Source organism: Pezoporus flaviventris, unplaced genomic scaffold (genome assembly GCF_033815535.1).
Source record: "Pezoporus flaviventris isolate CSIRO_AGI_PZ_B2104156 unplaced genomic scaffold, CSIRO_AGI_Pfla_v1 ptg000019l, whole genome shotgun sequence".
Taxonomy (NCBI): domain Eukaryota; kingdom Metazoa; phylum Chordata; class Aves; order Psittaciformes; family Psittacidae; genus Pezoporus; species Pezoporus flaviventris.
Window position 1 is genome coordinate 441,406 of NW_026892567.1, and position 24,922 is coordinate 466,327.

Here is a 24,922-nt window from a genome sequence, read left to right on the forward strand (position 1 = left end):
CCATTTCATCTCCATTTCCCTCCCATTTACTCCCAATTTCCCCCACCCCTATTTCCCCCATTTCCCTCCCATTTCTCATTTCCCACCATTTCCCCCCTTTTCCCATTTCCTCCCCATTTCCCCTCCTTTTCCCCCCATTTTCCATTCCCATTTCCCTCCATTTCCCACCTATTTCTCCCCCCCCCGGCTATTCCCATGAAGCCGCCACCGCTCCCCTCCCCCCCCCGCGCCGCCCGCGGCGGGAACCGGACGGGACCAAACTGGGGCGGGCGCGGGGCCTCCTGCCCCACCCCCGCGGGCTCTTCGCCCGCGAGGTCACCTCGGGTCACATGGGGCGGGGCTCCATAGGGAGGACCCTGACCCCGCCCCATAACTTGGGGAGCTCCACAGGTGGGGAGCCCCCTAACTTGGGGGAGGGCACAAAGGGGGACCCTCAGACCCCGCCCCATCGCTTGGGGGGCACAAAGGGGGCGCCCCATAACTTGGGGGTCCCAGTGCCCGCCCCCCAACACCCCATAGCGCGGGTCCTGGCCGCCCGCTTGGGGGCGCTGTTGCACCGGTCCCCGGTGCTGCTACGGGAGCGGCGCCGCTCGGTGCTGGGGGCGCTGCTCCGTGGGGGGGAGGGGGGAGGCACCGGGGCTTCCCCCCCCGGCTCTCGCGGCTGCTCCGGGGGCACCGGGACCCGAACCCGGGAGCTCGGGACCCGAACCAGAGGCCCCTGGAGCCTCAATGGGAGCCGCAACCGGATGCGCGGCGGGACCGGGGCATCCCCAGCCCCATCTTTGGATCCAGTGCGGAGCAGTGGGAAGTGAGTCGGGAATGGGGGTAATGGGGGGCAATGGGGGGCAATGGCATAATGGGGGGTAATGGGGTAACAGGGGCAATGGGAGTAATTGGGGGTAATGGGCAATGGGGGTAAAGGGGGGTAATGGGGGGCAATAAGGTCAATGGAGAAAATGGGGGGCAATGGTGGGCAATGGTGTCTCTCCCCCCCACCCCAGAGCCCCCACTTCTGGAGCCTGGTTCCGCTCTTCCAGCCCCATGGAATTTCGTGTCTGTGTCAGCGCTCCCCCCTCGCAACTGGATCCGGACGTGGATCCATGTCCATGTGTGGAGCATCCGGATCCCATAGGATCTGCTCCCAAGCACCAGGAGCTGCGATACCAATGGGATCCAGTGCTCCCAGATGATCCAGGGCTCTGGAATGAGGGGGAGCTGCAGCACAAGCTGGTGCTTTGGGATGATTCCATGCTCCCAGAGAGCCTGGTGCGGCTCTGGCACGATCCAGTGTTCCGGGATGATCTAGGGATCCGGGATGATCCAATGCTCCGGAATGATTTAGGGATCCAGAATGATCCAGGGATCCGGGATGATTCAAGGATCCAGAATGATCCAAGGTTCCAGAATGACCCAGGGATCCAGGATGATGCAGGGATGCGGAATGATCCAGAGCTCTGGAATGATCCAGAGCTCTGGAATGATCCATGGCTCCAGAATGATCCAGGAATCCAGGATGATCCAGTTTGGCTCCATCGTGATGCGATGCTCCGGAATGATCCAATATCCCGGCATGATCCGGTTCTGCTCCATCATGATCCGTTTGTGTTCCAACAGCATCCAGTGTTCTGTCAGTATCCACAGCTCCGGAATGACCCAATTCGGTCCCTTCCCAATCCCACTCGGCTCCATTCAGATCCAATTCAGTCCCATTCCGATCCTGTTCGGCTCCATTTGGACCCAATTCGGCTCCATCCCAATCCCATTCAGCTCCATTCAGACCCAATTCGGCTCCATCCTGATCTGGTTCATTCCCATCCCAATCCCAGTCAGCTCCATTCAGACACAGTTCGGCTCCATCCTGATCTGGTTCATTCCCATCCCAATCCCATTCAGCTCCATTCAGACCCAATTCGGCTCCATCCTGATCTGGTTCATTCCCATCCCAATCCCAGTCAGCTCCATTCAGACACAGTTCGGCTCCATCCCAATTCAGTTCCCCTCCATTTGGACCCAGTTCAGTCCCATCCTAATCCTATTCAGCTGCATCCCGATCCCATTCGGTCCCATCCCAATTCAGTTCTGCTCCTTTTGGACCCAGTTCAGCCACATCCCAATCCCATTCGTCTCCATTCAGATCCAATTCGGTCCCATCCCGATCCCATTCATCCCTATCCTGACCCCATTCAGCTCCATTTGGACCCAGTGCAGTCCGATTCCAATCCCATTCGTCTCCATCCCAATATGATTCATCCCTATCCCAACCCAATTCAGCTCCATCCCAATCCCATTCGGCCCCATCCGGCTCCAACCAGACCCAATCCAGCTCCATCGGGGCTCAACATGGCTCCATCCGGACCCATCCCGGCCCCATCCGGATCCGATCTGGCTCCATTCAGACCCAATCCGGCTCCATCCAGATCCAATCCGGTTCCATCCGGACCCATCCTGGCTCCATCCAGCCCCAGTCCAGCTCCATCCGGACCCACCCCAACTCCGCTGCTGCTGCCCCGACCCGGCACCCTGGGGCTGCTGCGGGCGCTGGGCCTGAGAGCCCACCCCGCCACCATTAAAGGCTCCTTTGCTGTCAACATCATTTTGGGGTGAAAACAGCACTTTTAGGGTCATATACTGGGTTATAATGGGGTATAATTGGGTTATAATGGGGTATAATGTTTGTATAAGAGGGTATAATGGGTTGTAATAAGGTTATAATTGGGTATAATGGGTTATAATGGAGTTACAATGGGGTATAATGGGGTTATAATGGGCTGCAATAGGGTATAATGGGGTTACAATGGGGTATAATGGGTTATAATGGGGTTACAATGGGGTATAATGGGTAATAATCGGGTATAATGGGGTTATAATGGGGTATAATGTGGTTATAATAGGGTACAACGGGGTATAATGGCGGTATAATAGGGTATAATAGAATAAAATGCGTTATAATAAAGTTATAATTGGGTATAATGTGTTATAATGGCGTATAAAGGGGTTACAATGTGGTTATAATGTGGTTATGATAGAGTATAATGGGGTATTTTGGGGTATAACGGGGTATAATGGAGTTATGATGTGGTTATAATGGATTATAATGCGGTTATAATGGGGTATAAGGGGGTATACTGGGGTTATCTCTTTCATGGACACCCCCCTGTGGTGGGGGAAGAGCCTGCATGCCCCAGTGAGGTTGGGAGCTACGCTGGTGGTGGCTCATGCCTCCCGTAGGGTCTCCCATTCCAGACCGGTCTCAACTGAAGGGGCAGACAAAGTGTGTCCATGGGCAGGATGGGCTCACCAGCCTTGGGGCAACCATCCTAGGAGAAGGACAGCTCTAACTTCAAACCGGGCAGACGGAGCTCGTTGGGCTCTGTAAGGCCAACCATCTCAGAAAAGGACACTCTAACCAAGCCTGCGACCGGAGGACTTTGCTGTCACCGTCCAAGCTCGCTAGGCCCTGGCAGACAAACATCAGGCGTAAAGGACGGGGCCAGTCCTGCACATGCTGTGCCTCACCTAAAAAACCCACTGCTCCTTGGCTTTTTTAGTCATCAGCGCGCTTGCAGTAAGCGTGGGTAAAGCCCCTCCCAAATGAAGTCAAGCCATCATCATAATAGTTGCTAACAAAGCCTAACGTCAACCCCATCCTTCAATCAACCCCATCCTTCAATCAACCCCATCATTCAATAAACCCTATCCTTCAATCAACCCCATCATTCAATAAACCCTATCCTTCAATCAACCCCATTCTTCAATCACCTCCATCATTCAATTACCCCCATTCTTCAATCAACTCCATCCTTCAGTCAGCCCCATCCTTCAATCAACACCATCCTTCAATCAACCCCATTCTTCAACAAACCCCATCCTTCAATCAATCCCATCCTTCGATCAACACAATTTTTCAATCAACCCCCTCCTTCAATCAACCCCCTCCTTCAATCAACCCCCTTTTTCAATCAACCCCCTCCTTCAATAAAACCCATTCTTCAAACAACCCGATTCTTTGATCAAGCCCATCCTTCAATCAATCCCATTCTTCAATCCGCCCCAACCTTCAATCAACCCCATTCTTCAATCAACCCCATTCTTCTATCACCCCCATTCTTCAGTCAAACCCATCCTTCAATCAACCCCAACCTTCAGTCGACCCCTCCCTTCAATCAACCCCACTGCTGCAGAAAATATATGGACTCAGTCAGAGAACAATATGATCAGACAAAAACCGTTTATTACAAAGCCTTAACCCCTTAAATACTGTTTCTTACGTGCACTTACAGTGATTTGGCATATTTGATTGGATACATGTCTTGAAGACCCTTTGCAACTAGCATATAATTGGTTAAGCACTGGTGTGAGAACTTTACCTCGAAAGCTTGCCAACAGTCCACAGTTCTCATTAACTTGGTGAAATCCAGCTTCTTATCTTGCTTGTTCAGGCTGCCCCGGGCCTCTCACGGCCTTGCTGCATCTTTCAGGATTATTCAGAATTTATGTACCAATTATTCATTCTCCTGTGAGAACACTGCCTCCACATCTCCCCCTTTTTGTTTTATATATGTTTTGGGTGACCCTACTTGAGCAGGGATTTGGCCTAGATCATATCTCCAATATATGGACAGTGGGATTGAGTGCGCCCTCAGCAAGTTTGCCGATGACACAGAGCTGTGTGGTTCGGTTGATACCCTGGAGGGAAGGAATGCCATCCAGAGGGACCTCGACACGCTTGTGAGTGGGCTGATGCCAACCTCATGAGGTTTAACCATGCCAAGTGCAAGGTCCTACACCTGGGTGGGAGCAATCCCAGGCACAGCTACAGGTTGGGCAGAGAAGAGATTCAGAGCAGCCCTGCGGAGAAGGACTTGAGGGTATTGGTTGATGAGAAAATGAACATGAGCCAGCTTCAGTGTGCACTTGCAGCCCAGAAAGCCAACCGTATCCTGGGCTGCATCAAAAGGAGCGTGACCAGCAGGGCAAAGGAGCTGATCCTGCCACTTTACTCTGCTCTTGTGAGACCTCACCTGGAGCATTGTGTGCAGTTCTGGTGTCCTCAACGTAAAAAGGACATGGAACTGTTGGAACAAGTCCACAGGAGGCCACAAGGATGATCAGGGACTGGAGCACCTCCTGTATGAAGAGAGGCTGAGGAAGTTGGTGCTGTTCAGCCTGGAGAAGAGAAGGATGTGTGGAGACCTCATAGCAGCCTTCCAGTATCTGAAGGGGGCCTATAGGGATGCTGGGGAGGGACTCTTCAGTAGGGACTGTAGTGACAGGACAAGGGGTAACGGGTTCAAACTTAAACAGGGGAAGTTTAGATTGGATCTAAGGAGGAAATTCTTTCCTGTGAGGGTGGTGAGGCACTGGAATGGGTTGCCCAGGGAGGTTGTGAATGCTCCATCCCTGGCAGTGTTCAAGACCAGGTTGGATGAGCCCTTGGGTGATATGATTTAGCGTAAGGTGTCCCTGCCCATGGCAGGGGGGGTGGAACTAGATGATCTTAAGGTCCTTTCCAACCCTAACGATTCTATGATTCTATGAATCTATATGCCGACTACAGGCTGCTGGGCCTGCCCCTTTTTTCTGCTGTATGGCTCTCTGGTAACAGGGGAGGCCATCCTTCACATCAAGGTCTGGCATGGCATGTGTCCTCACCGCTCCACGCCTGCTGGGTTGCGGCCAACAGCGGAGCTAAAGGTTCTTCCCGGTGGCAAACACAGAGGCCAACCTAGTCTTGCCCTTGACTGTGGTAGCAGGCATTTGGTCAGCCTCAGTCCTTGCACCCTGTTGTCAATGCACAGTTTCACCTCCTTCATCCAGTACCAAGTCGCTACTACAGCAAGGCACACACAAATTTACATCAGCAGAGTAACTATTACAGGGTGCAGCAGCATGTCGAAGATGCTGATGGCAGTGAAGGACTAGCCAAAGAAATTTCTTACCAGTGGAATTCTCCCCCCTCTTAAATTTGTTCCATCACCTGCTTTATAACACTACCATTGTATTAAAATCTTTCTAGCTTTTGCCTTAGCATTTTCTAGCGGCTACTGCAAATTTCCATACTCTAACATCTCTTTTACAAGTGACAAATCTATACAATACAAGGTGCAGTTTCTTATTGGCAACTAGCTAGTAAATACAGGTGGTTTTATACACAAAATCACAACCTCTAATAATAGCTACTTTACAAGCACACATATTCAGGATGTTACTTTTCAGTTGCCCCCAAGTGATGTTTTGCAGTTATTTGTTCTTTCTCTTCCTCTATCTCATTCTGCTTGGGGTAATCACGGTCAGCTCCTGTAGCTGAGGCATCAGGTTTTTCCATTCGTCTGTCCAGCTCATGGCAAGGCTTGACAAACTTTGCAGGCAGTCACCATGGACCTGTAGGCAGGAGGACACAAATATACCCCCTCCCCCAGGTTATCCATTCTTGAGAAGCAGACAGGTTAAACTGCACGTTGTTAACTGGTGAGGAGTTTGCTGCATCATTGCCTTTGGTTTTGTTTTTTTTTGTGGTTTTTTTTTGATCCAAAGTTGCGCACCCTACAAACACCGGCCTGCTTGGCAGCAGTTACAGCTGCCTGCCTGCCTGCTTCAGCAGCAACCATAAATACCTGCTGGCAACCGCACTTTTGCATTAACCCTTTCATGCCCGAAATGTTAAACTGCTCCCCGTTAAAAACTTTTACATGAACCCAACACCAAAAAAAACCACACAGAACACCATCTGCCCTCAGCACATGCACACACACACTTGTGGGATCCCACAAGCACGCTCCACACAACTACAATCTTTGAAGCACAAATTCCAGACAATCATTACTCCCACTACAGCCCCACGTACAGAACGTGGCACAAGGACCCTGTGGAGACTAACAGGAAACCAGCTCCGAGAAGCATCATTGCAGTGTGAGGTGGCAGGCTCAACCTTAGCGGGCGTCCCCGCAGAGGCTCTGCCCCCCCCACATCGCATGAGGCTTGGGCTTTTATACTGACCAAAATGCACACTCATTCCGACACAGGTGGCCAGCCTATGTCGAAAGAAGTGGCCAGCAATATCTATAAAGGTCTCCAAAGGTCGACAGAAACCTGGACATACTTATATTTACCGACTTCTAGTACATGAGTATCACAGAGAGAGTGTATTAAATGAGTTGTATAAGGGATCCCAAGTCCACGGTCCGTCACAGTATGCCCAATACCCCTGATAAGAGCATAAAAGAGACCTTCCCACCACCAGAAAAATCACACAAAACATCTGTATCCCGCGCTGATCTCGCTTCCCTGGAGGTTTGGGGGGGGGGGGGGGGGGGTGGTTGTTTGTTTGTTTGTTTACTTTAACGTAAAAAAGATTGCTCTCTTCACTTTAAGAAGGACTGAAAACATCCATAAAACGGATGTCCTAAGCTCAAATTTCAATTCATTCAGTCACTGACAAGGGGGGTGTCCTGGGGTGATGCTGACTCTTTCCAGGGTTTCACCCATTGAGCTGGCACCCACCGCAGACCGGAATCTGTAATTTACACACATATAACCTCAACCAGTTAGTTTTACTTCCACAGGACCTTTCCAAATGCCGGTTTCCAAATCCTTGTACTGGACAAGAATACCCGGAGTTTTAGTCATTTAACCTGAACCTAATGCCTGACCATGTATTATAGCAGGGGAGTCATTAAAAGTCTCCTGTCAATAGCACAAAAAAATCATAACATATACAGCTTGAGTATAAGAGGACTTTAACCCATATGTGGTCACCACTTGTCAGGCCTCCTTAACTATTCTGAGGTCAAAAACTTCCCACTCTTTACCCCCCTGCTGTGTAGTAAACACAGGATATGCAGAGAGGCCCACTGAAGAAAATTCACCAGTAATGATCGCACCTTTGATTAACCCGTGCCAACGGTGCGCAGGATTTGTGCCCCCCGATACCTCTCCCACCCCCTCCCCCTGTTTGCCTTCTTTAAGGGAGGGGTTTTACGGAGGATAAGGTGGAGGCACCAATGGAGACGTTTCAGTCCCAGTCTTGAGGGCTTCAAGCTTTTTCATCAAGAACATCTCCAAGGCCAGTGAGCAGTTGCTGATGAGCCAAGCAGACCGACCCGGGAGACAGAGTCAGAGTCTGGAAGCAGAGGATATAAATCTGGCTCGGATTCAGGGGACTCGGAGTCTGATCCTAGGTTGAACTCAGGGTCTCCGTTGTTCGCAGCTATGTCTTTCTTGTCAGGTGTCTCTCGTTCGGTACGTGGCCATCTGCGGACCTGGCTCTTGCTTTCATCGGCTCGAGGCTTTGATTTTTTCGGCACCATTCCACGTACCACAGGAGGTGCAAAAGTCATAGCCGCAGCACTGTGATGGGGGTTAGGGGAGACAGCCCCTTCTGGAGCTGTGGTGGCAAATACAGAAGCTACCGCCGCCCTTTCCAATTTCATCTCTTTCAAAGTCTCGAACAGCGATCTCCAAAGTCTAGAGTGTTTCTGTGCACCTTTGGTCCCTTTACTAACCTCACGATCACGGGACCACTTTAACGGCCTCTGTAAGGCGGCGCTATCATATTGCAGTCCTCTCTTAGAGAGAATGTGTTGGAGGAGCTTCACCACCGCCTGTTCCTCTTTGGATAGCAAGTGCCCCATCTCCTCCCCAGCTGCTCACCTGATCAGGGTGAGATTGCCCAAGTTTTGCAGACGTCTGACTTCCCAGCGCCGGGGCAGCGCTGAATTTCGGCCGGCTCTCCGCCCCCTCCTTTTTGTCGGACCTTCAAACTTGTCTTTGTCGAGTTAACGATCGGAGGGTCCCTGTTCGGGCGCCGCTTGTTGACGCGGGAGTCACGGACAACAAAGAGACGATCAATGTGATCGAGTGATTGCCAAATTTATTACAAAGCCTTAACTCCTTATATACTATTTCTTACATGCACTTACCTGCTGGTTTTTAACTATTCTTTTTCACAAATCTGATTACAGATTTAGGTGAAAGTCCAGCAGATCCCTGAAGTATGTGTTTAACTTCAGCCACACACTGTACTTTAAATACATCCTTACCTATTTTAACTCCGGATTTAAAAAAAAAAAAAGCTAATGAATTTCCAGTGCACGTAACCTTTGAAAAGTAAACCTTTGCGATCTTGCTTTTATATTTAAATTTTGATCAAATTCTTCACAAACCCCATGCAATTTCAAACAAGTAACAACCTGCAGGTAACGTTTGAAGTTTTCTTAACTGTTTGGCCAAGGTGATACTTCAGCTTTTAACTCTGCATGTTATTTAATCTTTCAGAAATTATTACAATAGATTTGCTGTAACAATGACAGACTCTAGAATACATTCATGTGTTAAACAGGCAATCACTAGTCAGGATCTACTTAAAGTGAGTATTTTTACAAGGTAATAATCTCACCGGTTCCATCTGAAGAAAAGGAAACACTTCTGTAACGTGAGGGTGACTGAGGACTGCTGCAGGTTGCCCAGAGGCGTTGTGGAAACCATCCTCGGATCCTCTAAAGCTGGCTGGGTATGGTTCAGTGAAATCAGATAAAATTAATAAAAACAAAGTCTATGATTGGACAAGACTTCCTTCAGAGCTCCCGTCCGACCTCAGCCACTGTGTGATTCTGGGATTCCACCAGACTCCATGGCAGTGCAATCGTTCTTTTTTGCCCACTTTCTTATTTAGATACCTAAAAAAAAAAACCAGCAAACCAAGCAGACTGACTTTATACAGATATCAAAATAAAATCTATGAATCAGAGCCAAAAAGACATGTGTTGCCTTCTTTGAGTATAAAGTGACCTGAGGTGACAACTTCACCTACAGATTTCCAGATTTAAAGCAGGGGGGATTTCACCTTACTAATCTTCTAAAAAAAAGGTCATAATTTTGTATTTAAAAAAAAAAAAAAACAACCAAAATTGTAGACTCAAAGAACGATTTGTGTTTGAAGGGGCTTTTAAAGATCATCTAGTCCAACCTTCTTACCACGAGCTTACCATTTCACTAGGTCAGGTTGTGCAAAGCTCATCCAACCTGACCCTGAACACTTCCAAAGATGGGGCATCAACAGCTTTTTGGGAAACCTTTCCAAGTTTCTTACCACCCTTGTAAAAAGGTGTGCGTGTGTGTAAAACCTTGTAAAAAAAAAACCTTGTGAAAAAACCTTGTAACACCTTGTGAAAAGGTGTGTGTAGGTCCTTGTAAAAACCATCTTCATTATATCCCATCTAAACCTACCCTCTTTCAGATAAAAACAAATTGCCCCTTGTCCTGTCACTTCAGGCTCATCAAAAAGCCTCTGTCTTTTGTATAAGCCCCCTTTAAGTACTGAAAAAGGGCAATAAAGTGTTCCCAGAGCCTTCTCTTCTCCAGGCTGAGCAAGCCCAACTCTCGCAGCCTTTTCTCGTAACAGAGGTGCTCCATCCCTGTGATTACTTTTGTGGCCCTCTGCTCTGGACCTGTACTGAGGACTCCAGAGCTGAACACAGTACTCTGGATGGGATCTTGCATGAGCAGAGTAGAGGAAGAATCACCCCTACCTGCTGGCCACATTTCTTTTTATGAAGCCCAGATAAGAGATGGCATTAAAAAAGGAAATGGAATTAACTTTAAACACAACTGACAATAAAACATAAATGTTATCAAAATTAAGAAAATATTTGTTCATTATTATTTAAAACAAAAAGAGCTCAATTGTTTGTACAAGTCTCAGAATAGAAGGATCTCTTACACTTTAGAAGGGAAAATACAGGAGTAGTAACCAAATTCAACAATAAAAATTGTGATTCATCTGTGACATAGGGAAATTCAGCTACGTGAAACTAAATTCAAAACCTTGGATTGTAAGGTAATTAGAGCCTTACTCAAAAAAATGCAGGATACAAACAAAAAGGCATCTTCTATTTGGGCGTTTTGAAAAATAACCCTTTAAGTGAAAACAGTCTACTGATAAAAAAATAACACCCTTCAAAAATAACACTCATAAGCTTTCTTTTCTCTTTCCTTTTGTATTCCCAAAAGTACTTTTGTGTTAAAACATTACCTATGTCCTGAAGGTTACATGAAGCATTCAAGCATCAAACCTGCTTAACAGCAGGTCTTGAACTTTAGTGTGTACTATCTGCTATTTCTACACTAACAGAGAATTTAAAACCCAGGTCAGAATAAATGTTTGACTCAGACTTTGTAGAGATAGGTATTAAACCCAAGAAAGATGATAAAACATCAGGCTTGCTTATTTTCCCGAAAGCCCACAGTGCTCTATTTCATCTTCATACTTGGTTCTAGGAAAGACAGGCATGAATGCATCCTTTCTTAAAAATACCCCTGCGGCTGCAGAAGAGCTCTTTTAGCTTTTCTCAATTACTGTCTAGTCCAGGATCAAAGTTCTGCATACTTTTCCACTGCCATAATTCAGTGAATGTGCTGACGGCTCACAGTTAAAAAGGTAGTTAAGCCAAGTGAAAGAAAAGCATCATTACTGTTTTCCCAAATCTGTGAAGATACAAACTACCTCACCTAAAGGTCATAAGAATGTCATTGCTGCAGCTAATAGCATATATGTGTACATGCAACATTAGAAGGCTTTAGAGTATCATGCGATAATCATTCACACATGGGTTTTGGCAAAGTAGAAAAACAGAGCGCTGAAGCAAACCTAGCTCTTGAATGAAGCAGGTTATCCCCCAGTTTTCTGAAAAGATTATATTGCAAGGTTTCTTGCAGAAGAGAAGAGCCCCAAACAACCGTTTACAGAGCATTTTGGATAAAGATGAGGTTGATGTAAAACAAGAATCATCATTTTGAAAATAACGCACACGATTCTTTCCAATTGCGATCACATCAGAACCGATTTATCTATATGATAAGAGAGAGCTGAGGCGGACGTGAACCGTGCTCTTCAGAACTGCTCGTCCTCAATAAGGATTATTTAGCCCTCTAAGCACTGCCGGCTGCTCATCACACAGTGAAAGTTGTGCTCATGCAAAAGTAGCTCTGATGATGCCTCACGTACACATTCATGCGGATTCCTTTTCATTTTGCTGCTGATTGACTTCAGACACTTTGCACCATTTCTCTTAAGGAGATCAAAGCCCAGAAATGCTTTTTTTTAATCAAATTTCCAGCTACGCATTCTGTTTAATGACCAAGGTGATGAATATTTTCCTTGAGAAATCAATAATTAGGAAAACTAGAAACAGGCTTCAATTTAGCTTCTGTGGTGAGGTGGTTTTCTCCCCCAGAATTTTCAGAGGGACATTCTAGAAGTTTTTTTAATATCCATTTTCTTACAATGGGAATTAATCGTGTCCAAACACTAAAAACACCACCAAAAGAATTAGTGACAAAGACGTACTCAAAGCACACACAATTCATTCCAGATGTGAGACTAAATTTAGATTCAATTCAAACAAGAAATTTATTAATCTTCATGTTCTTTGATATTTTATCAATATAAAAAATATCACACATATCCCTTATGTGTGAACATACACTACAGAAAGAGATGTCAAAGTTAAAAAAAAAAAAAGGGGGCATAATAAATAAGAAGTAAGTTCCCACTGATTCCATCGGGAACAGAACTGACCACAGATCACAGGATTCAATTCAGTTTATGACATTTTACTGTATTTATAGGAAAAAATAGTAATTGCAGGAATGTAAGGTAGACATACATAAATAAACCTTATATTGAAATAAATGGAAAGATTTTTCTCTTTTTGTCTTTTCTTGTTGTCCTTTTGATGAAGGTTCTAAAGAAAGAACAATAAAGGCTGCATATTCTGCAGAAACTCTGGAATTCACTAGGATATTGTGAGGTTCTGTGAAGACGAGAACCGTTCTGTTGCCTAACGATGGCTATCTGCAGCCATCATATGAAACAGAAATGTATGTATATGCACGTATAACTGGCACGGGAGGGTAGGACTTACAGGAGCCCCACAGAAGAAGCAAGAGCTCAAGAATGAGAGCCAGAAATCCATAGCCCTTTTAGATGCTCTATTTTTAAGTATCTTCCTTACACCTCGAGGTGCAAATTTCCAGCTGCTGAAGTGAAGGAAAGCTGTAACCTTATTTCTGTTGCAGATCTCATTTTAGTTCAAGATGCATAGTGATGGATTGGATAAGCAAATACGCAAACATTCTTTTTGTTTTGGCTCATTTGACATCTTTTTCTTCATACAATGAGAGTTTCACAGGAACATTGCTAAACATGCAGTGGCTGTCTGAACATCTTGGTTACAGTAAAAATGGATACCTGCACTTTAAAGATCACATTTTAAGGGAACATTTTAAGGAAAACAAGCAGGTTTTTGTTGGATTTATGATCTACTAGATATTTGTCTAAGCCCACAATACCATGATGGAATATTCTAGGATTTTTAGGCATCCAATTTATAGGTCTTGAGTTTCTGAGCTAATGACAAATATGGAGGTGCATGGATAGATAAACCACACAATTTATTCTGGAAGTTAGAACGTATGTGTAGTTCCTGTGTCTGAAAAAGTACATGGGAAAAAGTGGAAGATTAGGAAAAAAAATATTGATGCTGTGCTACACTGATTTCAGGGAGATGTGTATGCATTTGTCCAAAATCTATAGTAGGCAAGAGCCATAGGAACTCAGATTTCCTTAAATAGATTGGAAAGCAAATAAGACAAGAAAGAGGTTTACTCTGGTTTACTCTACATTGAGCTTTTTTTGTTTGTTTTCTTTTTTTTTTACATTGGTCTCATCTAAAATGATGTGGGTGGAGTTTTTTTGAGCTGCAATAAATGAGACAGCCTAATTAATACATGTGCAATATATGCATGGATTTACCTCCAAGTAATGTTTGCCAAAAAATATAAAACAAGACTCAAGGCTAATTATCACACAGCTAAATAAAAAGCACTGTCGTATTTAAAGCAACGTATCAATGACAAATAGAGTATAGAATGTACAGAAAGCAATTTTGTGCTTCACTTTCTTCTTATTTCTACTAGATCTAACTACAGATAAGCAGTTAATCTCCTTCCAGGTGTTTCTGGATAATGTAGTTACTGAGTACAATACCACCTGCCGAAACGAGCTCGACCGAGAAGAGACTGCCCTTCCAGGTAACTCCCCGTTACCTCCCTGGGCATGACGTGCTGTGGTATGGAATACCTCTTTGGCCAGTTTGGGTCAGGTGTCCTGTCCCTGCTTCCTCCCGCCTTCCCCTCCTCCCTGGCAGAGCATGAGACTCACAAAGTCCTTGGTCAGAGTAAGCATCAGTGTTATCAGCTCTGTTCCCAGGCTGAAAGTCAAAACACAGCTCTGCACCAGCTACTAAGAAGGAGAAAAATGGACTGCTACTGCTAAACCCCGGACACAACTCTACACTGGAAACAACAGTCCCAAAAAAGCATTCCTTTAAAAGTCCTTTCACTGAAATTCAAAGAATGCATTGAGGGACCCTGCGGTACTCTCAGCCACAGAAGCAGGACACTGCCGACTACATACCCATGTCGTGTTCCAGGATATCCAAGCTATTCTGGTTTTGATCATTTACCAGTGCCATACCCACAGCATGCCCTTCTAAGCTCCAGAAAATGTATGGATTTAGTGCCCATGGGAGCTATTATGCTATTGTAGTTTCTCAAGCAGAACAGATAAGATAAATCAAATTTCTACAAGTACAACTTGTGAACTGCTTTTGAGGACTGCTGCCTATTTGATCGTGGCAAAACGTCCAGAAAGAAACCCAGAGACACTTTCCAGTTCAGATCTCTACACCACCAAAAGCTGCTTTACAGGCAAGCCTTTGAAAGCACAGAGCAAAAGATTTAATTATGAAAGGATGAAGTAGGGCAGTGGTTGAGAAAAATCCTCAAAAAGTACAAGAAAAGAGACTTACCCATCCTCCTCTAAGAGTGCAGTCACCATTAGCCTGGCAAAAGCCAGTCTGGTGTCACGTTGTCTGCACAAACTCAAATGACTTTCAGAAGGCTTTTCTTCCAAGTAACACAGAGCTGGCAAATCCGTGTGGTTCTATCAAGCCATCTCCTTAAATGAAAGCTGTCTTGTTTGAAGCACTGATTATTTGTTGAAGCTGAAACTCGGGCAGAAAGGGGAACTTCACACTAGGAAATTCTTTACAGGCAAAAAAGACCCCAGTTTTCTGCAAGAGTGCAGTTTAAAAGGGCCTGAGCTGAAGTCACTGACACACAGCAGTAACCCATCACCACTGATTTAAGGTGCATTTTAAAAGTGGTAACACAACTGCTGCACTAGAACCACCACCCAAAAGACAATGTTCTGATAAAGCTAGAAAATTAGTAAGGAAAACAAGAAATACTGTTGTTGAAAGGAACCTGCTCAAACTATATCACTATTTTATACAAATATAGAAAGAAGTGGAATCTGGGCAGTGGAAGTTTTCAGATTGCCCAAGCATGATGGAGAAACACCCAGCCTCATTCCTAGCTCTGCTCAGTCTTCAAGAAAGGGCTTTTAAAAACCACAAAAGTCTTGTGATTTGTGGAAGGACTTGCTTCCATGAACTCAAAGCAGGACAGAACATATGAGAAGGGACTGTAGGACTGCTGCAGCAGGATGGCTTGTTCAGCCTGGAGAAGAGAAGGCTCAGGGGACACCTTGTAACAGTCATCCCTAGAATGACTAGGTTTTGCAGGCCTGACTCTTCTCTCGTGGAGTTACTGGAGAACTCCAGCTATAACTACATTTATCACAGAATCCCATTTGCCATAGGATTCCAGCCTGCTCTGGGTTCAAAGTTCATTCAGTTCCAAGCCCCTGCCAGGCAGGAACACCTACTAGACCAGGTTGCTCCAAGCTTGCATCTCTAAACTGAAATCTTTAAACATGGCTTTAACCTGCCAGAGAGGAGACTGAGATGAGCTCTTAGCCACAAGTTCTTCCCTGTGAGGGTGCTGAGGCACTGGCACAGGGTGCCCAGAGAAGCTGTGGCTGCTCCATCCCTGGCAGTGCTCAAGGCCAGGTTGGATGGGGCTTGGAGTAAGCACCTCTAGTGGAAGGTGTCCCTGCCTGTGGCAGGGGGCTGGAACTGGATGAGCTTTATGATCCCTTGCAAGCCAAAGCAGGCTGGGATTCTATGATTTTAGGATAATGAACCAAACTAATACAGACACAGTCAGAAAGTGAACCAGTGTGAAACACCCCTGTGACTGCCACAGCACAACGCAGAGCCAGCACAGGCCCTGCACCACAGAACAGCCAGGGCAGTCTCACCAGCCCATCTCGGGCCCCTCTGTGGCAAAGCAACACCTGAGCTGCCTAAGGGGACTTGGTGCACCCTTCCATAGGGGCAGCAGCCCCTCCAACCTAACAAGCAGGGGACTTGCTGCAGACAAGAACACTTCCCTCCCCACTGCCCACTTCTAGACAGCCCTGTCTCCAGCAGCCCACTCCACGCCTGCCAGAACCACCAGTCCCCTCAACCGCCTGCAGGCAGGCAGAACAATGAGACTTCTGGATCAAACACAGACACTAGTAACTAAATAAATGAATAAACAAGAAATCTAAGGTTGTAACAGTGATGCGGCTGCTCTGCAGCACACTGCAGGCTCCCTGCCACACTGCAGCCTTCAGAGTTGAAGCTGAAAAGATGTTTTGAACCAGCCCCCTATAACCTCTCCACTGGCCCCAGCAGCACCATGATGCACACAAAGAGGAGACTAAAGTCACTGCCACTCCTTGCCAAGCCTTCACTTTGCTCCTTTGCACTATGAATGTAATGAATGGCTCTTTATTTCATAGCTGTACTAATGCCAGTGCAAAAAAAAACAATGACCGTGGGCAAACACATCACCAGTCATTGACAAAAGCTCAGACCAATCCTGGGGAGCAAAGGTGTTGGGATCCCACAGCTGCTGGACTCACACAGTTCACAGTTAGAAAATCAGAGCCCAGCTCTGAAGCAAGCTGCCTCCACTGCAATAGCAGAACTGTGGTCTCAGCAGCACCAGGAGAGATTCTATTGATTTAGCAAGCAAGAAAAATTCAACACATTCTCATCCTAAGAAATAAAAGCAATTAAACTAAACTGCCTTCAGTCTCCAACTGAACAGAAGCTCCCATCACCCTTCTCCTGGCTCGGCCACTCAGAACTGAGGCTTCTGAACTGCAGGGCCCTCAGTCCAGCTCTTCTCAAGCTTGTCCTCCTTTGGTTTGAAAAGGCCATTAAGTTCTCTACAGCTTGTTGGAAGGCCCTCACCTGATCAGCAGTGGATTGGTAAAGTTCATTTGAACTATCTTCTTCTCTGCAAATAAAGTTTCAGTAACAAAATCAGAGTCTGAAACAGAAGTAAAAGCAGGGGCAAAGATGATCTTCAAGTAGTCTTAGAGGAACACACACCCTAAAGGAGCTAAAGGCATGTGGGACTATCATCTTCTCTCCCAAGCTGCTTAGCAGCTACATGAAACCCTTTGAACTCTGATACACTCACCACACTCAGAGTGCATCACACTCGGGTGTATTACCCAGCTGCAGGTTCCTCCCTGAAATGAGCAGGTACCAAGGGCCCCTGCCTAAGCCCTGTCCTGCCCCTGCTCAGAGCCTGCCACGACTGAGGCTCCACAGCAGTACCTCTAACAAAGAACACCGTCTCTCACTTGGCTTGCTAAAAGGCCACCACTAAGACTTCAAAGCCTGGGCCACCATCTGCTCTTTGCAGAACCTCACCTTGATTTGTGAGCGCTTCTCTCAGAGCTGGGCTTATCATCTCTCACTTCCCACCCTCCTCCTTCCTCCCAGCGTTCTCTTGAGTCAAGCTCGTTCCAACACCTCCTTCCTCGACCTCACATTCTCTCTGTTTCAAGACAAGGAATTACAACCATTTAGATCCAAGCATCACAGTTTAAACGCTGTGGCACAGTTCAGCCACAGACCTGCTGAGCTTAAAACTGACACAAGTGTCCACACGTTAATTCTTGCATTCCCGTAATTTTGCTTTTTACCCCTCTTCCCATCGGACTCTGACCTTTCAGTTTTAGATTTAAGACAGAAAATATACTTAAATAAATAAATAAAACACCACACCAGGAACCAGGTGGACTTGTTCTACTAACACAGCAACCGGCTTCAAGCAGCCTGGGCTAGTGGAAGGTAGGTGGGGTGGAACTAGGTGAGCTTTAAAGTCCCTTCTAACCCAAAGCACTGTGTGATTCTGTGATTTAGTAACATTCTCCAGGGCATGTTAAGAAACAAGCTGTTTGAATCTCATGTGAGGTTGAGTGGGACCCCAAAGCTTGAAGCCCAAGAGTTTCATGGCTGCACAATAACCTCATCTCTCCACAGAGCACAAACCAGAGGGAACAACACATTGCCTGGAGTGACAAGCATCTATCGTTCCAGTTATCTGGGACAGGTCAGGGGAGAAAACCACATCGCTACCACGACTCAGCCCAGGATAAGTGTCGCTTCTGAGACTTTATGGGTATTTATTCTTTCACATCTGCACAAAGAAGCAAGAAAGTGTAAATAATTACTTTGATATTTCATAAAGCTTGTAATCTGTCAGCCCCTTATGGCTGGTTTTGAAATATTAAAGGAGCTATGAATAAACAACCACCCAAAATCAAATGAGCATATTTTCTTTTCACAAATGGCAAAAAAGGGTTAGAACTAGTCTAAACCAGTTTAGAAATAGCTACGAAAAGCTTAAACCAAACTAGAAATGGCAAGAAACTGTTCAGACTTAGTAAAAAATGGCATAAAACTGGTAAGAAATTGGCAAAAATAGATAAGAATGTCCAGCAATTGTTTAGAAATAGCCAAAAAAGAATTAAAAGGAGTTAGAAAGGGCCAAAAATGGTTTAAACCAAGTCAGGAAAGGGCAAAACCAGGTTAGAAATAGAAAGAAATTGGTAAGGACTGGACAGAAAGGGTTTGGAAACGGCCAAAATGCCTTAAAAAGAGTTAGTATTGCGCAAAAGAAGGGTTAGAAATAGCTCAAGCCAGTTTAGAAATAGGTAAGAAAAGCTTAAACCAGGCTAGAAACTTCCATAAATAGTTCAGATTTAGCCGAAAATGGAATAAAACCTGCAAGAAATGAGGAAAAATAAGATAAGAATGACCAGCAATTGCTTAGAAATAGCCAAAAAAAAAGATTTAAAATGGGTTATAAAGAAGCAAAAATGGGTTAAACCAAGTCAGGAAAGGGCCAAAACAGGTCAGAAATAGAAATAAATTGGTAAGAAATGTTCAGAAACGGTTGGAAAATGGCCAAAATGGCTTAAAAAGAATCAGTATTTCCCAAAAAAGTGTTAGAAATAGCTCAAGCCAGTTTAGAAATAGGTAAGAAAAGCTTAAACCAGACTAGAAACTTCCATAAATCGTTCACATTTAGCCAAAAATGGAATAAAATCTGCAAGAAAAAATGAGCAAAAATAAGGTAAGAATGACCAGCAATTGTTTAGAATTAGCCAAAAAAAACTTAAAAGGGTCAGAAAGAGCCAAAAATGGTTTAAACCAGGTTAGAAAAGGGCAAAAATGGTTTAGAAACAGAAAGAAATTGGTAAAAACAGGACAAAAATGGTTTGGAAATGGCCAAAATGACTTAAGAAGAGTTAGAATTCGGCAAAAAAGGGTTAGAAATAGCTCAAGCCAGTTTAGAAATAGGTAGGAAAAGGTTAAACCAGGCTGGAAATGGCAAGAAACAGTGCAGACTTAGTCAACAATGCATAAAATTATTAAGAAATAGGCAAAAATGAGAATGACCAGCAATTGTTTAGCAATAGCCAAAAAAGATTTAGAATGGGTTAGAAAGGGCCAAAAATGGGTTAAACCAAGTCAGGAAAGGGCAAACGCTGTGTTAGGAAAAGAAAAAAAATTGGTAAGAACAGGACAGAAATGGTTTGGGAATGGCCAAAATGACTTAAAAAGAGTCAGTATTGCACAAAAACAGGTTAGATATAGCTCAAGCCAGTTTAGAAATAAGTAAGAAAAGCTTAAACCAGGCTAGAAACTTCCATAAATAGTTCAGAAATTGCCAAAAATGGAATAAAACCTGCAAGAAATGGGCAAAAATAAGAGAAGAATGACCAGCAATTGCTTAGAAATAGCCAAAAAAGCCCTTAAAAGGGTCAGAAAGAGCCAAAAATGGTTTAAACCAAGTTAAGAAAGGGAAAAAATGGTTTAGAAACAGAAATCAATTGATAAGAACAGGACAAAAATGGTTTGGAAATGGCCAAAATGACTAAAATAGAGATAGAATTAGGCAAAAAAGGGTTAGAAATAGGCTAAACCAGTACAGAAATAGCTAAGAAAAGCGTAAACCAAACTAGACATGGCAAGAAACTGTTCAGACTTAGTCAAAATTGCCATAAAACGGGTAAGAAATTGGCAAAAATAAGATAAGAATGACCAGCAATTGTTTAGAAATAGCCAAAAAAGACTTAAAATGGGTTAGAAAGGGCCAAAAATGTTTTAAACCAAGGGAGGAAAGGGCAAAACCAGGTTAGAAATAGAAAGACATTGGCAAGACCTGGACAGAAAGGGTTTGGGAATGGCCAAAAGGGCTTAAAAAGAGTCAGTATTGCGCAAAAAAAGGGTTACATATAGCTCAAGCCAGCGTAGATATAGGTAAGAAAAACTTAAACCGGGCTAAAAACTTCCATAAATCGTTCAGAAATTGCCAAAAATGGAATAAAACCTGCAAGAAATGGCCAAAAATAAGACACGAATGAGCAGCAATTGCTTAAAAATAGCCAAAAAAAAGATTTAAAATGGGTTATAAAGAACCAAAAATGGTTTAAACCAAGTCAGGAAAGGGCAAAACCAGGTTAGAAATAGAAAGAAATTGGTAAAAACTGGACAGAAAGGGTTTGGGAATGGCCAAAACGGCTTAAAAAGAGGCAGTATTGTGCAAAAAGAGGGTTAGAAATAGCTCAAGCCAGTTTAGAAATAGCTAGGAAAAGCTTAAACCAGGCTAGAAACTTCCATAAATAGTTCAGATTTAGCCAAAAAAAGAATAAAACCTGCAAGAAATGGCCAAAAATAAGAATGACCAGCAATTGCTTAGAAATAGCCAAAAAAAGATTTGAAATGGGTTATAAAGAACCAAAAATGGTTTAAACCAAGTCAGGAAAGGGCCAAAACGGGTTAGAAATAGAAATAAATTGGTAAGAAATGTTGAAAAATGGATTGAAAATGGCCAAAATGGCTTAAAAAGAGTCAGTATTGTGCAAAAAAGGTGTTAGATATAGCTCAAGCCAGTTTAGAATATTCAGTTCAGTATAGTTTAGAATAGTTCAGAAATTGCCATAAAATGGCTTAAAACAGGCAAGAAATGGGCAAAAATCAGATAAGAATGACCAGCAATTGCTTAGAAATAGACAAAAAAGCCTTAAAATGGTAAGAAAGGGCCAAAAATGGTTTAAACCAAGTTTGGAAAGGGCAAAAGCTGTGTTAGGAACAGAAAAAAAATTGGTAAGAACTGGACAGAAAGGGTTTGGGAATGGCCAAAATGACTTAAAAAGTGTTAGAACTGGGCAAAAAAGGGTTAGAAATAGCTCAAGCCAGTTTAGAAATAGCTAAGAAAAGCTTAAACCAGGCTAGAAACTTCCATAAATAGTTCAGAAATTGCCATAAAATGGCTTAAAACTGGTAAGAAATGGGCAAAAATAAGATAAGAATGAGCAGCAATTGTTTAGAAATAGCCAAAAAAGACTTAAAATGGGATAGAAAGGGCCAAAAATGGTTTAAACCAAGGGAGGAAAGGGCAAAACCAGGTTAGAAATAGAAAGACATTAGTAAGACCTGGACAGAAAGGGTTTGGGAATGGCCAAAAGGGCTTAAAAAGAGTCAGTATTGCATAAAAAAAAGGATTAGACATAGCTCAAGCCAGCTCAGAAATAGGTAAGAAAAGCTTAAACCAGGCTAGAAACGTCCATAAATTGTTCAGAAATTGCCAAAAATGGAATAAAACCTGCAAGAAATGGGCAAAAATAAGACAAGAATGACCAGCAATTGCTTAGAAATAGCCAAAAAAAGATTTAAAATGGGTTAGAAAAAGCCAAAAATGGTTTAAACCAAGTCAGGAAAGGGCAAAAGCTGTGTTAGAAACAGAAAAAAAATTGGTAAGAACTGGACAGAAAGGGTTTGGGAATGGCCAAAATGACTTAAAAAGTGTTAGAACTGGGCAAAAAAGGGTTAGAAATAGCTCAAGCCATTTTAGAAATAGCTAAGAAAAGCTTAAACCAGGCTAGAAACTTCCATAAATAGTTCAGAAATTGCCATAAAATGGCTTAAAACCGGCAAGAAATGGGCAAAAATAAGATAAGAATGACCAGCACTTGTTTAGAAATAGCCGAAAAAGACCTAAAATGTGTTAGAAAAGCCAAAATGGTTTAAACCAAGTCAGGAAAGGGAAAAAGCTGTGTTAGGAACAGAAAAAAAATTGCTAAGAACTGCACAGAAATGGTTTGGGAATGGCCAAAATGACGTTAAAGAGTCAGTATTGTGCAAAAAATGGTTAGAAATAGCTCAAGCCAGTTTAGAAATTGGTGAGAAAAGCTTAAACCAGGCTAGAAATGCCCATAAAAAAGTGAAGCATTTAGTATTAAAATGGCATAAACCAGGAAGGAAATGGGCAAAAATAAGGTGAGAATGACCACCCATTCTTTAGAAATAGCCAAAAAGAAGTTAAAGTGCATCAGAAAGGTCCAAAAATGGGTTAAACCAAGTTAGGGAAGGCCAAAAAAAGGGGTAGAAAGAAATTGGTAAGTACAGGACAAGAACAGTTTGGAAATGGCCATAATGGCTTAAAAAGAGTTAGAATTGGGCCAAGAAATAGCTCAAGCCAGTTAAGAAATAGCTAAGAAAAGCTGAAACCAGGCTAGAAATGGCCATGAATTCTTTAGGAATTGCCAAAAATGGCTTAAAACTGGTAAGACATGGGCAAAACTAAGATAGAAATGGTCATCAACTCTTTAGAATTGGTAAAAAATGCTTCAAACAGGGGACAAGCAGGCAAGAATGGACTAGGAATAGCCAAAAAAAAAAGCTTAAAACTGGTAAGAAATGACCAAAATTAGGATACAAATGGCCATAATTTTTTTAGAAATATCCAGACTTAAAATGGGTTAGAAATTGGCAACACTGGGTTAGGAATGGCCAAAAATGGCTCAAACCGAGTCAGGAAAGAGCAAAAATTGGTTAGAAATGGCAAGAAATTAGTAAGAAATGGACAAAAAACGTTTGGAAAAGGTCAAAATGGTTCAAAAAGTTTAAGAATTGGGGAAAAAAGGGTTCGAAACAGCCTGAACCAGTTAAGAAATAGCTAGGAAAAGCTTAAAATAGCCTAGAAACTTCCATAAATAGTTCAGATTTAGCCAAAAATGGAATAAAACCTGCAACTCAATCATGTACCAAGGAAAGAGTCAGGGCATTTTCAGCTCTGTCTTGAACACTGCCAGCCATGGGGCAGCCACAGCTTCTCTGGGCACCCTGTGCCACTGTCCCACCACCCTCACAGGGAACAACTTCTAAGATCTCATCTCAATCTCCCCTCTCGGTCACGTTAAAATCGTTCCCCCTTGGCCCATCCCCACAGGCCCTTGCTCTCCCCACAAGAAATGAGGGCAGATCCCAGGATCATCCCTCGGAAGCCGCAGCGCTCCGCTGCCGGCTCAGCCAGCCCAACTCACACACCGAGTCCAAAGCAGCCACTCTGGGGAAGTCTCTTGAGGTGTTCTGGCAACTCCTACAGCACCCCAAGATCGCCATCGCCACCCACCTCCTTCCACGCTCCTGCGTCCACAGGCGGCACCGGCTCCGAGACACCAAGACGGGAACCACCAGAGGAGCTGCTCTTGCCTCCTCCACCGGTAGCTTGTGTTCCGTGGGGCAGCTGTCGTCTCCCGGCGCCTCTGCTGGAGGGTTCTGTGGGGTTCTGTGACCTCACACACCTGAACACGGGGAGTTCCAGAATCAGCCACCCCTGTGGTCTCCATGTCCCCAAGGTCATTGTGATGCAGGAGCTCTGACTGGGTCCATGGGGAGCTCTGGAGGTGCTGCAGGCATTCTCTGGGGGTATCCCCAGGATGCCCTGGGAGTGCACAGAGACACAGGGCCGTGGAGCAAGCTGCTCTAGTGGAAGGTCTCCCTGCCCGTGCCTTTGGGGGTTGGAGCTGGGTGAGCTTTAAGGTCCCTTCCAGCCCACTCTGGGATTCCATGATTCTCTGCTGTGCCAACGTCGGTCCCTCTCCACTCCTCGGAGGTGGCCGTGACGCCCTGTTCCATGGCCCACGTTGAGCTGTGACCCCTCGCATGCTCCACCTCCGGACCAAAGGCACTGAGGAAGAGCAGCCCGTGAGGGACCTCCCCGAGCCGGCTGGGCAGAGGCTGGTCCCGCCACAGCGACTCCCGGAGCACCCCTGGGTGCCCAGTGGCCATGGGCACGATGCTGCCGCCATCCCAAAGCCGTGGCGGTCGCTCTGGATTTGCCCATTGTGACGGGGCCCCCACGGTGAGCGTGGGCTCTTTAAGGAGGGAGAGCCCTGCAGTAACCGGTGCAGAGGAGAGCCCTCCCCTCCCTCGGGGCTTCATGTAACCAAAAACGGGGCTGAGGGAGGGTACCCAATGGACACAACCTCCCATCCCCCACCCGGGGGTGTGGGGGGGTGGCACCTCCCCCCCTCTTTATACCCCGGATGGGAGAGAGGAGGGTAAAGGGGGGGATGGGGGGGGGTCTATCCGAAGCCTTATTGACACCGATGTAAATAGCGTGGGGGGGTGGGGGGGGAGGGGAGAGGGGAGGGGTCACCTTAAGAATGTATAAAAAGGAAACTTAACCAATAAATAAAGATTTCACAGGAAATCGAGGCCCCCTCTCCCCCACGTGTTTCGGCCTTTCCCCATCCCCGTTCCGCGATGCTCTCCGCACTTCCGGGTTTGTTGCCTCTGTTGCCTAGCAACGGGGTCTCCGC

General features: G+C 45.0%; 1 long non-coding RNA gene across 1 annotated transcript in view; it reads left to right on the forward strand.

The window, feature by feature from the left end:
• LOC133270201 (uncharacterized) overlaps positions 1–24,510 on the forward strand; it is a 378,511-nt gene extending 354,001 nt beyond the window's left edge. The window contains exon 3 of the long non-coding RNA XR_009743689.1: positions 24,214–24,510. This is a non-coding gene — a long non-coding RNA (uncharacterized LOC133270201). The remainder of the gene's footprint in view (positions 1–24,213) is intronic.
• Positions 24,511–24,922: the final 412 nt, after the last annotated feature.